This window comes from Uranotaenia lowii, chromosome 2 (genome assembly GCF_029784155.1).
Source record: "Uranotaenia lowii strain MFRU-FL chromosome 2, ASM2978415v1, whole genome shotgun sequence".
NCBI lineage: Eukaryota > Metazoa > Arthropoda > Insecta > Diptera > Culicidae > Uranotaenia > Uranotaenia lowii.
Window position 1 is genome coordinate 10,376,699 of NC_073692.1, and position 12,931 is coordinate 10,389,629.

The following is a 12,931-nucleotide window of genomic DNA, read 5'->3' on the forward strand; positions in this document are numbered from 1 at the left end:
CAAAAATGACAAAAATGACAAAAATGACAAAAATGACAAAAATGACAAAAATGACAAAAATGACAAAAATGACAAAAATGACAAAAATGACAAAAATGACAAAAATGACAAAAATGACAAAAATGACAAAAATGACAAAAATGACAAAAATGACAAAAATGACAAAAATGACAAAAATGACAAAAATGACAAAAATGACAAAAATGACAAAAATGACAAAAATGACAAAAATGACAAAAATGACAAAAATGACAAAAATGACAAAAATGACAAAAATGACAAAAATGACAAAAATGACAAAAATGACAAAAATGACAAAAATGACAAAAATGACAAAAATGACAAAAATGACAAAAATGACAAAAATGACAAAAATGACAAAAATGACAAAAATGACAAAAATGACAAAAATGACAAAAATGACAAAAATGACAAAAATTACAAAAATTACAAAAATTACAAAAATTACAAAAATTACAAAAATTACAAAAATTACAAAAATTACAAAAATTACAAAAATTACAAAAATTACAAAAATGACAAAAATGACAAAAATGACAAAAATGACAAAAATGACAAAAATGACAAAAATGACAAAAATGACAAAAATGACAAAAATGACAAAAATGACAAAAATGACAAAAATGACAAAAATGACAAAAATGACAAAAATGACAAAAATGACAAAAATGACAAAAATGACAAAAATGACAAAAATGACAAAAATGACAAAAATGACAAAAATGACAAAAATGACAAAAATGACAAAAATGACAAAAATGACAAAAATGACAAAAATGACAAAAATGACAAAAATGACAAAAATGACAAAAATGACAAAAATGACAAAAATGACAAAAATGACAAAAATGACAAAAATGACAAAAATGACAAAAATGACAAAAATGACAAAAATGACAAAAATGACAAAAATGACAAAAATGACAAAAATGACAAAAATGACAAAAATGACAAAAATGACAAAAATGACAAAAATGACAAAAATGACAAAAATGACAAAAATGACAAAAATGACAAAAATGACAAAAATGACAAAAATGACAAAAATGACAAAAATGACAAAAATGACAAAAATGACAAAAATGACAAAAATGACAAAAATGACAAAAATGACAAAAATGACAAAAATGACAAAAATGACAAAAATGACAAAAATGACAAAAATGACAAAAATGACAAAAATGACAAAAATGACAAAAATGACAAAAATGACAAAAATGACAAAAATGACAAAAATGACAAAAATGACAAAAATGACAAAAATGACAAAAATGACAAAAATGACAAAAATGACAAAAATGACAAAAATGACAAAAATGACAAAAATGACAAAAATGACAAAAATAACAAAAATGACAAAAATGACAAAAATGACAAAAATGACAAAAATGACAAAAATGACAAAAATGACAAAAATGACAAAAATGACAAAAATGACAAAAATGACAAAAATTACAAAAATTACAAAAATTACAAAAATTACAAAAATTACAAAAATTACAAAAATTACAAAAATGACAAAAATGACAAAAATGACAAAAATGACAAAAATGACAAAAATGACAAAAATGACAAAAATGACAAAAATGACAAAAATGACAAAAATGACAAAAATGACAAAAATGACAAAAATGACAAAAATGACAAAAATGACAAAAATGACAAAAATGACAAAAATGACAAAAATGACAAAAATGACAAAAATGACAAAAATGACAAAAATGACAAAAATGACAAAAATGACAAAAATGACAAAAATGACAAAAATGACAAAAATGACAAAAATGACAAAAATGACAAAAATGACAAAAATGACAAAAATGACAAAAATGACAAAAATTACAAAAATGACAAAAATGACAAAAATTACAAAAATGACAAAAATGACAAAAATGACAAAAATGACAAAAATGACAAAAATGACAAAAATGACAAAAATGTCAAAAATGACAAAAATGACAAAAATGACAAAAATGACAAAAATGACAAAAATGACAAAAATGACAAAAATGACAAAAATGACAAAAATGACAAAAATGACAAAAATGACAAAAATTACAAAAATGACAAAAATTACAAAAATTACAAAAATTACAAAAATTACAAAAATTACAAAAATGACAAAAATGACAAAAATTACAAAAATTACAAAAATGACAAAAATTACAAAAATTACAAAAATGACAAAAATGACAAAAATGACAAAAATGACAAAAATGACAAAAATGACAAAAATGACAAAAATGACAAAAATGACAAAAATGACAAAAATGACAAAAATGACAAAAATGACAAAAATGACAAAAATGACAAAAATGACAAAAATGACAAAAATGACAAAAATGACAAAAATGACAAAAATGACAAAAATGACAAAAATGACAAAAATGACAAAAATGACAAAAATGACAAAAATGACAAAAATGACAAAAATGACAAAAATGACAAAAATGACAAAAATGACAAAAATGACAAAAATGACAAAAATGACAAAAATGACAAAAATGACAAAAATGACAAAAATGACAAAAATGACAAAAATGACAAAAATGACAAAAATGACAAAAATGACAAAAATGACAAAAATGACAAAAATGACAAAAATGACAAAAATGACAAAAATGACAAAAATGACAAAAATGACAAAAATGACAAAAATGACAAAAATGACAAAAATGACAAAAATGACAAAAATGACAAAAATTACAAAAATTACAAAAATTACAAAAATTACAAAAATTACAAAAATTACAAAAATGACAAAAATGACAAAAATGACAAAAATGACAAAAATGACAAAAATGACAAAAATGACAAAAATGACAAAAATGACAAAAATGACAAAAATGACAAAAATGACAAAAATGACAAAAATGACAAAAATGACAAAAATGACAAAAATGACAAAAATGACAAAAATGACAAAAATGACAAAAATGACAAAAATGACAAAAATGACAAAAATGACAAAAATGACAAAAATGACAAAAATGACAAAAATGACAAAAATGACAAAAATGACAAAAATGACAAAAATGACAAAAATGACAAAAATGACAAAAATGACAAAAATTACAAAAATGACAAAAATGACAAAAATTACAAAAATGACAAAAATGACAAAAATGACAAAAATGACAAAAATGACAAAAATGACAAAAATGTCAAAAATGACAAAAATGACAAAAATGACAAAAATGACAAAAATGACAAAAATGACAAAAATGACAAAAATGACAAAAATGACAAAAATGACAAAAATGACAAAAATGACAAAAATTACAAAAATGACAAAAATTACAAAAATTACAAAAATTACAAAAATTACAAAAATTACAAAAATGACAAAAATGACAAAAATTACAAAAATTACAAAAATGACAAAAATTACAAAAATTACAAAAATGACAAAAATGACAAAAATGACAAAAATGACAAAAATGACAAAAATGACAAAAATGACAAAAATGACAAAAATGACAAAAATGACAAAAATGACAAAAATGACAAAAATGACAAAAATGACAAAAATGACAAAAATGACAAAAATGACAAAAATGACAAAAATGACAAAAATGACAAAAATGACAAAAATGACAAAAATGACAAAAATGACAAAAATGACAAAAATGACAAAAATGACAAAAATGACAAAAATGACAAAAATTACAAAAATTACAAAAATTACAAAAATTACAAAAATTACAAAAATTACAAAAATTACAAAAATTACAAAAATTACAAAAATTACAAAAATTACAAAAATTACAAAAATTACAAAAATGACAAAAATGACAAAAATGACAAAAATGACAAAAATGACAAAAATGACAAAAATGACAAAAATGACAAAAATGACAAAAATGACAAAAATGACAAAAATGACAAAAATGACAAAAATGACAAAAATGACAAAAATGACAAAAATGACCAAAATGACAAAAATGACAAAAATGACAAAAATGACAAAAATGACAAAAATTACAAAAATGACAAAAATGACAAAAATGACAAAAATGACAAAAATGACAAAAATGACAAAAATGACAAAAATGACAAAAATGACAAAAATGACAAAAATGACAAAAATGACAAAAATGACAAAATGACAACAATGACAACAATGACAACAATGACAAAAATGACAAAAATGACAAAAATGACAACAATGACAACAATGACAAAAATGACAAAAATGACAAAAATGACAAAAATGACAAAAATGACAAAAATGACAAAAATGACAAAAATGACAAAAATGACAAAAATGACAAAAATGACAAAAATGACAAAAATGACAAAAATGACAAAAATGACAAAAATGACAAAAATGACAAAAATGACAAAAATGACAAAAATGACAAAAATGACAAAAATGACAAAAATGACAAAAATGACAAAAATGACAAAAATGACAAAAATGACAAAAATGACAAAAATGACAAAAATGACAAAAATGACAAAAATGACAAAAATGACAAAAATGACAAAAATGACAAAAATGACAAAAATGACAAAAATGACAAAAATGACAAAAATGACAAAAATGACAAAAATGACAAAAATGACAAAAATGACAAAAATGACAAAAATGACAAAAATGACAAAAATGACAAAAATGACAAAAATGACAAAAATGACAAAAATGACAAAAATGACAAAAATGACAAAAATGACAAAAATGACAAAAATGACAAAAATGACAAAAATGACAAAAATGACAAAAATGACAAAAATGACAAAAATGACAAAAATGACAAAAATGACAAAAATGACAAAAATGACAAAAATGACAAAAATGACAAAAATGACAAAAATGACAAAAATGGGGATTTTTTTTTATTATCTAACAATTTGCGCCGGGGGTCTTCAGATTTTCCCCAAAATTGAAAATTTGGTTCATTTTTGCGACTCAAAAACACATGTATTTTTTCAGATTTCTAACATTTTTATTTTTTGAGTTAGCTTCGGTTAGATTTTTTTGTAAATAAAAAATAACCATTTTTCAAAGCTACATAACTCTGTTGTTTCTCAACGGAAATTATAAAATAGCACATCAAAATGCATTGAAATTTTATCAGCTTTCCAAATAGAATAGTTGAAAAAAATTAAATAATGACCTTCAACATGAAAAGTTGTAAATAAACTTTAAATGGCGTCTAAAAGTACCGTCTGCACCACCGAATATTTTGCAAAAAATACCATTGTATAGCTCAATTCATGATGCAACTTTCATCTGAAGACACCAAAGTGGGCCATTAACACCTTGAAGAGTTATGAAAGAAATAATGACAATAAATCTCTTTTTTAGCATCGAAAACAAACAATGGTCGAACAATTGCACTCACATATGGAGATATCAAGCACTTCTAACAACATGGAAACAAAAGAACTTACCAAAGCAGGTAAAAAACACTTCTTTTTCGTGCTTTGTAGAGTGTTTGCAGCAAAACTGACTTAAAATTTTAACCAAAATTCTGAGTATCGTATTGTTTATGTGATATAACTAATAATGGGAATGATGCTTTTACAACCTGGTCATATACTATATAACTTATTAATTTTTCGATTAAAGATCATTGTGAAGCATAATCAATGCCAATAGTAGAAGGTTCAGTTCCTATGTTTGGGATCACAAAAATGTGATTAAAAAAATGGAATATAGACGTGCTTTACGTATTTTTTATATCGGGAGCTAAGCACTGGACACCAAAATCCTTTCCCATTGATCAAAAAAGTATGAGAAAGTGGCACAAATGTTGTAGAAATAATCAAAGAGCTCAGTATGACCAGCCCAGGCTGTAAAATGATGAAAATATGATACTTTACCGTATTCGTTTTCTACATTCGCCCAGTTTTGAGGTTAACCATACTAGAACGAACATAATTCGTCGTCAGTGTTTTGCTGCCTCGATCGCTCACACACGAATCTTCAGTGTTCCCCGTCCATTTTAAATCAAATCTGGGGAATTACGGATGCAAAACTTAGCGCATAAACTTCTAAAAATGGCAGTAAAATGTGCATAACTTGTTGTGACCTGGTGCAAAACTGGGTATAAACGAATACGTTATTAGATTTTTGGATATAACATGAAGTCAGTTAAGCTGCAACAATCTACCGCCCCTTCTTTCATAACAGTCCCATATACAAAAATAAGCAAGCGAGACAATCAGCTTTTTCTGTTTTGGAATATATTTTTAAATTGTGACCACCACTTTCAGCATAGACGAAAATCGTTTCTAGGTTGTCATAATAAATCGTTAGACCTGAAATTTTCGAAATTGGGTTATTGGTAAGGTCGAGAGCACCATTTTTATTCATTATGAGACTGTTAATCGACCATATTTGAAACCTTTTTCGAATCTACTAGCATAACAGTCCCATACAAAATATATTTTTCTCACAAAGCTACTTTCTAAGACTTAAATTTGATCATTTTTGAACTTCTAAATGCAATTGTCAGAAAAAGAAACATACTTTTGCAAAAAAATATCATGAATTCCACATTGTAAGTTGAATCTTTCTACGATTTTTGATTGCATCCGATAGTTTTTCGCTCAGGAAGTCATTCCTAAGAAAGTCAGACCTGCCTTCGAAAACTAGTGTGCATCATTCGACATCAAGTGAGTTAAAAAAATGTTTAAACGATTCAAAGCAATAAACCAAAGACTATTTCGCCGAAAGGTATATTTCATATAGGACAGCCACGAATTAATATTTTTTTCGAAATTTCTAGAACAAAACCTCTTTTTTTAGTCTTTTATGTTAAAGCCTTATGTTGACCTAAACTGACGAAAATTCATATGGGACTGTTATGCGAGTAGGGGTAGTCTGAAAAGGACGAAAAAATAGTGTTTTTTACCTGCTTTGATAAGTTCTTTTGTTTCCATGTTGTAAGAAGTGCTTGCTATCTCCATATGTGAGTGCAGTTGTTCGACCATTGTTTGTTTTCGATGTTAAAAAAGAGATTTATTGTCATTGTTTCTTTCATAACTTTTCAAGGTGTTAATGGCCCACTTTGGTGTCTTCAGATGAAAGTTGCATCATGAATCGAGCTATACAATGGTATTTTTTGCAAAATATTCGGTGGTGCAGACGGTACTTTTAGACGCCATTTAAAGTTTATTTACAACTTTTCATGTTGAAGGTCATTATTTAATTTTTTTCAACTATTCTATTTGGAAAGCTGATAAAATTTCAATACATTTTGATGTGCTATTTTATAATTTCCGTTGAGAAACAACAGAGTTATGTAGCTTTGAAAAATGGTTATTTTTTATTTACAAAAAAATCTAACCGAAGCTAACTCAAAAAATAAAAATGTTAGAAATCTGAAAAAATACATGTGTTTTTAAGTCGCAAAAATGAACCAAATTTTCAATTTTGGGGAAAATCTGAAGACCCCCGGCGCAAACCCGTCAGATAATAAAAAAAAATCCCCAAATGACAAAAATGACAAAAATGACAAAAATGACAAAAATGACAAAAATGACAAAAATGACAAAAATGACAAAAATGACAAAAATGACAAAAATGACAAAAATGACAAAAATGACAAAAATGACAAAAATGACAAAAATGACAAAAATGACAAAAATGACAAAAATGACAAAAATGACAAAAATGACAAAAATGACAAAAATGACAAAAATGACAAAAATGACAAAAATGACAAAAATGACAAAAATGACAAAAATGACAAAAATGACAAAAATGACAAAAATGACAAAAATGACAAAAATGACAAAAATGACAAAAATGACAAAAATGACAAAAATGACAAAAATGACAAAAATGACAAAAATGACAAAAATGACAAAAATGACAAAAATGACAAAAATGACAAAAATGACAAAAATGACAAAAATGACAAAAATGACAAAAATGACAAAAATGACAAAAATGACAAAAATGACAAAAATGACAAAAATGACAAAAATGACAAAAATGACAAAAATGACAAAAATGACAAAAATGACAAAAATGACAAAAATGACAAAAATGACAAAAATGACAAAAATGACAAAAATGACAAAAATGACAAAAATGACAAAAATGACAAAAATGACAAAAATGACAAAAATGACAAAAATGACAAAAATGACAAAAATGACAAAAATGACAAAAATGACAAAAATGACAAAAATGACAAAAATGACAAAAATGACAAAAATGACAAAAATGACAAAAATGACAAAAATGACAAAAATGACAAAAATAACAAAAATGACAAAAATGACAAAAATGACAAAAATGACAAAAATGACAAAAATGACAAAAATGACAAAAATGACAAAAATGACAAAAATGACAAAAATGACAAAAATGACAAAAATGACAAAAATGACAAAAATGACAAAAATGACAAAAATGACAAAAATGACAAAAATGACAAAAATGACAAAAATGACAAAAATGACAAAAATGACAAAAATGACAAAAATTACAAAAATTACAAAAATTACAAAAATTACAAAAATTACAAAAATGACAAAAATGACAAAAATTACAAAAATTACAAAAATGACAAAAATGACACAAATGACACAAATGACAAAAAAGACAAAAATGACACAAATGACAAAAATGACACAAATGACACAAATGACAAAAAAGACAAAAAAGACAAAAATGACAAAAATGACAAAAATGACAAAAATGACAAAAATGACAAAAATGACAAAAATGACAAAAATGACAAAAATGACAAAAATGACAAAAATGACAAAAATGACAAAAATGACAAAAATGACAAAAATGACAAAAATGACAAAAATGACAAAAATGACAAAAATGACAAAAATGACAAAAATGACAAAAATGACAAAAATGACAAAAATGACAAAAATGACAAAAATGACAAAAATGACAAAAATGACAAAAATGACAAAAATGACAAAAATGACAAAAATGACAAAAATGACAAAAATGACAAAAATGACAAAAATGACAAAAATGACAAAAATGACAAAAATGACAAAAATGACAAAAATGACAAAAATGACAAAAATGACAAAAATGACAAAAATGACAAAAATGACAAAAATGACAAAAATGACAAAAATGACAAAATTGACAAAAATGACAAAAATGACAAAAATGACAAAAATGACAAAAATGACAAAAATGACAAAAATGACAAAAATGACAAAAATGACAAAAATGACAAAAATGACAAAAATTACAAAAATTACAAAAATGACAAAAATGACAAAAATGACAAAAATGACAAAAATGACAAAAATGACAAAAATGACAAAAATGACAAAAATGACAAAAATGACAAAAATGACAAAAATGACAAAAATGACAAAAATGACAAAAATGACAAAAATGACAAAAATGACAAAAATGACAAAAATGACAAAAATGACAAAAATGACATAATATGACAAAAATGACAAAAATCACAAAAATCACAAAAATTATAAAAATCACAAAAATTACAAAAATCACAAAAATGTTAAAAATTACAGAAATGACAAAATTGATTTAAATGATAAAAATGACAGACAAAATTTTTCATGAGAAACCAAATTTTGGAAGCTCCGCACTACAATGTCAATCATTTAAAACTCATTTTGGATGTGAAATGACCTTATTTTTTAACAAAATATCTTCTGTCCTATTTTCATTTTTTAATTAGAATTCAGAAACTTCATTTCACTTGGTAAGGAATTGCCGAGGTATAATTAGACTGAGTCCAATACCCTTCATCATGTTATTTCTGTTCAGACCATAACGGGAAAGGAAATGTAAAAGTAGCTCAAATAACAAATTCTAGGTCTGTCTCTCGCCACTACTACTCAACTTCCGGAAGCGAAAAAGTACTCCAAACTCAAAAGCGTCAATAGCAGGCTGAAGCTGGAACTACCCTCCTACATCCTACTACAACATAGGGCTGAGCACAGATGAAACTTTGCGTAGTTTTGTTCTTCCGTTTTCTGTGCCAGTGAAGGAGGCTTGTAAGAAAGTTGCTAGTATTTTGTTTCAAGTTTCTTCAAGAAAACTTTCTGGGTACTCACCGAGGAAAATGTTGGCTAGCTGTACTCTTGAGTAAGAAAGAGCAAATGAGGAAATTTAAGCGTCTCAGTTTCCGTGTTCTGAGGGAGCGAAAAAAGCAAAACAACTCGATTCTTAGTGCTGAATTTAATTAAAACGTTCTTTTTCATCATAAAAGGTGCCTTTTTGTTGCAGAAAGTATTTTATTTCGATTGGAAATATTCATCTGACTGTTTAAAACATTTAAATCCAAGTGTTGAATTTTCGTCAATATATTAAACAACGCATTTTAGCAGCATTTTGGTTGTCTAAGTTTTTATAATTGATTTTAGAAGATTTTGGTATACGTGCAGCAATTCATATCCCTTTAGCTTCAAATGATGTTCTTATACTCCTTTGCCACCAACCCAGTCCATTTGAAAAGCTGAAGCTCGAAATTCACAAGGCTGGGCGCAAAAGAGAATTTTTAGGGGTTTTTCTGCTCCTCACGTCTTTCCGGTACAATGCAGCGCACTTCACAATTATTTCACAATTCTCACATTCGCAGTTATGATCAGCTTGATTCCGTGTTAGATTAATAGTATTTTTACTATTTTTGACTTCTGTAAAAACACTTATTTTACGGAGCGAAAATTTTGACGTCCTTGCAAAACAACGCCTACTTGAACAACCTCAAGATACAGTTAAGTATTTTGTTTCTTTAGTTGTCGAATTAAAAAAAGCTCAAAATGTATTTTGAGTTTGAATCCTAAATTTAAAACTTAGAAATTCAAATCAAATTTGGAATAGCATGCAATAGACTACCACCTTGAATTTTATGACTACAAACCGTGGCATTTTAATGATTATTATTGGAAATAATCAAGTTCTCGAATTCCAGGGAGGAATCCTTTTCGTCCAATAGACTCATCGTAAAAAATTTCAGCTGCGTCCCTCGAAATTCGAATGCATCTTCCTAAAACCCTCCCCCAAATAGCATAATAGACAATAAATTGCAGCGCCTATTTGGAAACCCAACACCGGGACACCCGACAAAAAAAAGACCATTTAAAGAGAGCGAGTGCGTTGCCAGGGCCGTAAAACACGCGGCTAATACTATACTTTTTTATGATTACTCCCTCCGGATGGCCAACCGCCAAGGGACCAGAAAATAGCGCCAATAACCGATGCCCGTCGTAGCCCTCGCTCGCGACTTCGAAAGATACATGTATACAAAGTACTTTTATGGCCGTTCTCACATAGTTTTTTTTGTTACTGTCTGTTATTATTATTTTCGAACACTTTGGAACACGCGGGAAAAACGGCGGCCAGCGGACAAAAACCGGTAGTCCGTTTTTCTATTTTCGGGTATCAGAAGCAGCAGCAACACCAGAACAGGAAGCGCCGAATTTGGGCAGCTCGTACCGGGAACAGCATGTGAATACCTATTTGTTTTTTTTTCACTCTGTCTCACTCCGTGCTCAATTCTGGATTTCTTTCTGCGTCTTTCGACTATCTGCTACTACAAGTGCTTGTGATAAGGCGATGATTAATTTTTATTTATGAATATTAGTCAATTAATTCAATTTAAAACGAATTTTCGGCTAGCTGGTCAAAATCCGGACTCACGTTTGCTAGATCGATTCAAAATCGTGGTAAAAATGAAACCGAGATACATTTATGATCTTTCGGATGAGAAAATTTATTTATACAGTAAGGGAAACAAGCATAGTTTCACTATGCGTTTCGCTTATTAAGATATAACCGATTAATAATCATCAAAATTTTATTCTAAAATTTGTATATAATTGTTCGATGGATAAATTGGAAAACTACCTCGAAATGATGGAGATTGGCCTAAATAAACCCGGCAAATCAATATTGAGACTAAATTTGGTAGTAACTGCAAGATAGTGCTGCCATCTACGGCTTCAACGTGGGAAACGTGTGGTCTGCTGAAAAAAAAATCTAAGTAGTTGATTATAACTTATTTTTTCTGATTTAAAATAAGCCCAGAACGTTTGTTTTATCATTTCACGTCATATTAGTGAAGAAATTAAGTGATTAAATGTTAAGAAATTGAATGGAATTAATGAAGTAGTATAGCTGAAATGTCAAATTCCTTAGTGCTCGAGGAAAATCTCGTAAAAACTCCTTTAAGACTGGTAGAAAAAGATAGCGAATATATCGATCTTGTAGAATGCTTGAACACCCCCAGCAATCAAAAAACATCGCACGGCTTGACAGTTCTGCCGTTGCGGGTGTGTTAGTGCGTGACTGCCGAAACAGCTGATTGAAACATCAGCAGCAGCACAGTTGAACCGAAACCATAGCCGCGAACAAATCTACTTGCCCCAAAAATAAACCGTCGCGAATTTAAAGTCGAAGTCAGTGCTCGTTTTTATTCATTCCGCGAATTCCCGCAAAGTGTCCGAACCGGTTGAGTGATTGGGTGATCGTTTTTCCCCTGAACATTTTGGTCCTTCGAAGCCAGATTCAGGACATTTGTGGAAGCCCCGTGAACCGCGGAATAGTGAAGCTTTTCGAGCTATTGTTCCTGCCTGATAGCTGCACCATTTTGGACGCCGGATTCGCCATCGCTACAGCAGCTGAGAGACGACGCCGCGACGCCATCGCAGATTTGGGTGCAATTGAAAATTGCAATCTATCAGCTGGGAGATACTGCAGTTTTTGGAAGCAGATCCAGGAGGAACTGAAAGCCTTTTTTGGTTTGTTACGAGAACGGTAAAGTGTATACGATTGGTGGCTTGATGCATGTGGCCTACCTGAGTGAAAATAAATAAAGATTTTGCATGTGAGTAAGTCTTGGTTTGTTGCATGTGGTGTGAGCCTTGTACGCTGTAATTGGTCTAGGATTTCGCCGCATAATTTCACTTTGCTGTTCTCTATCGGTTGCCTCCCCCTCGC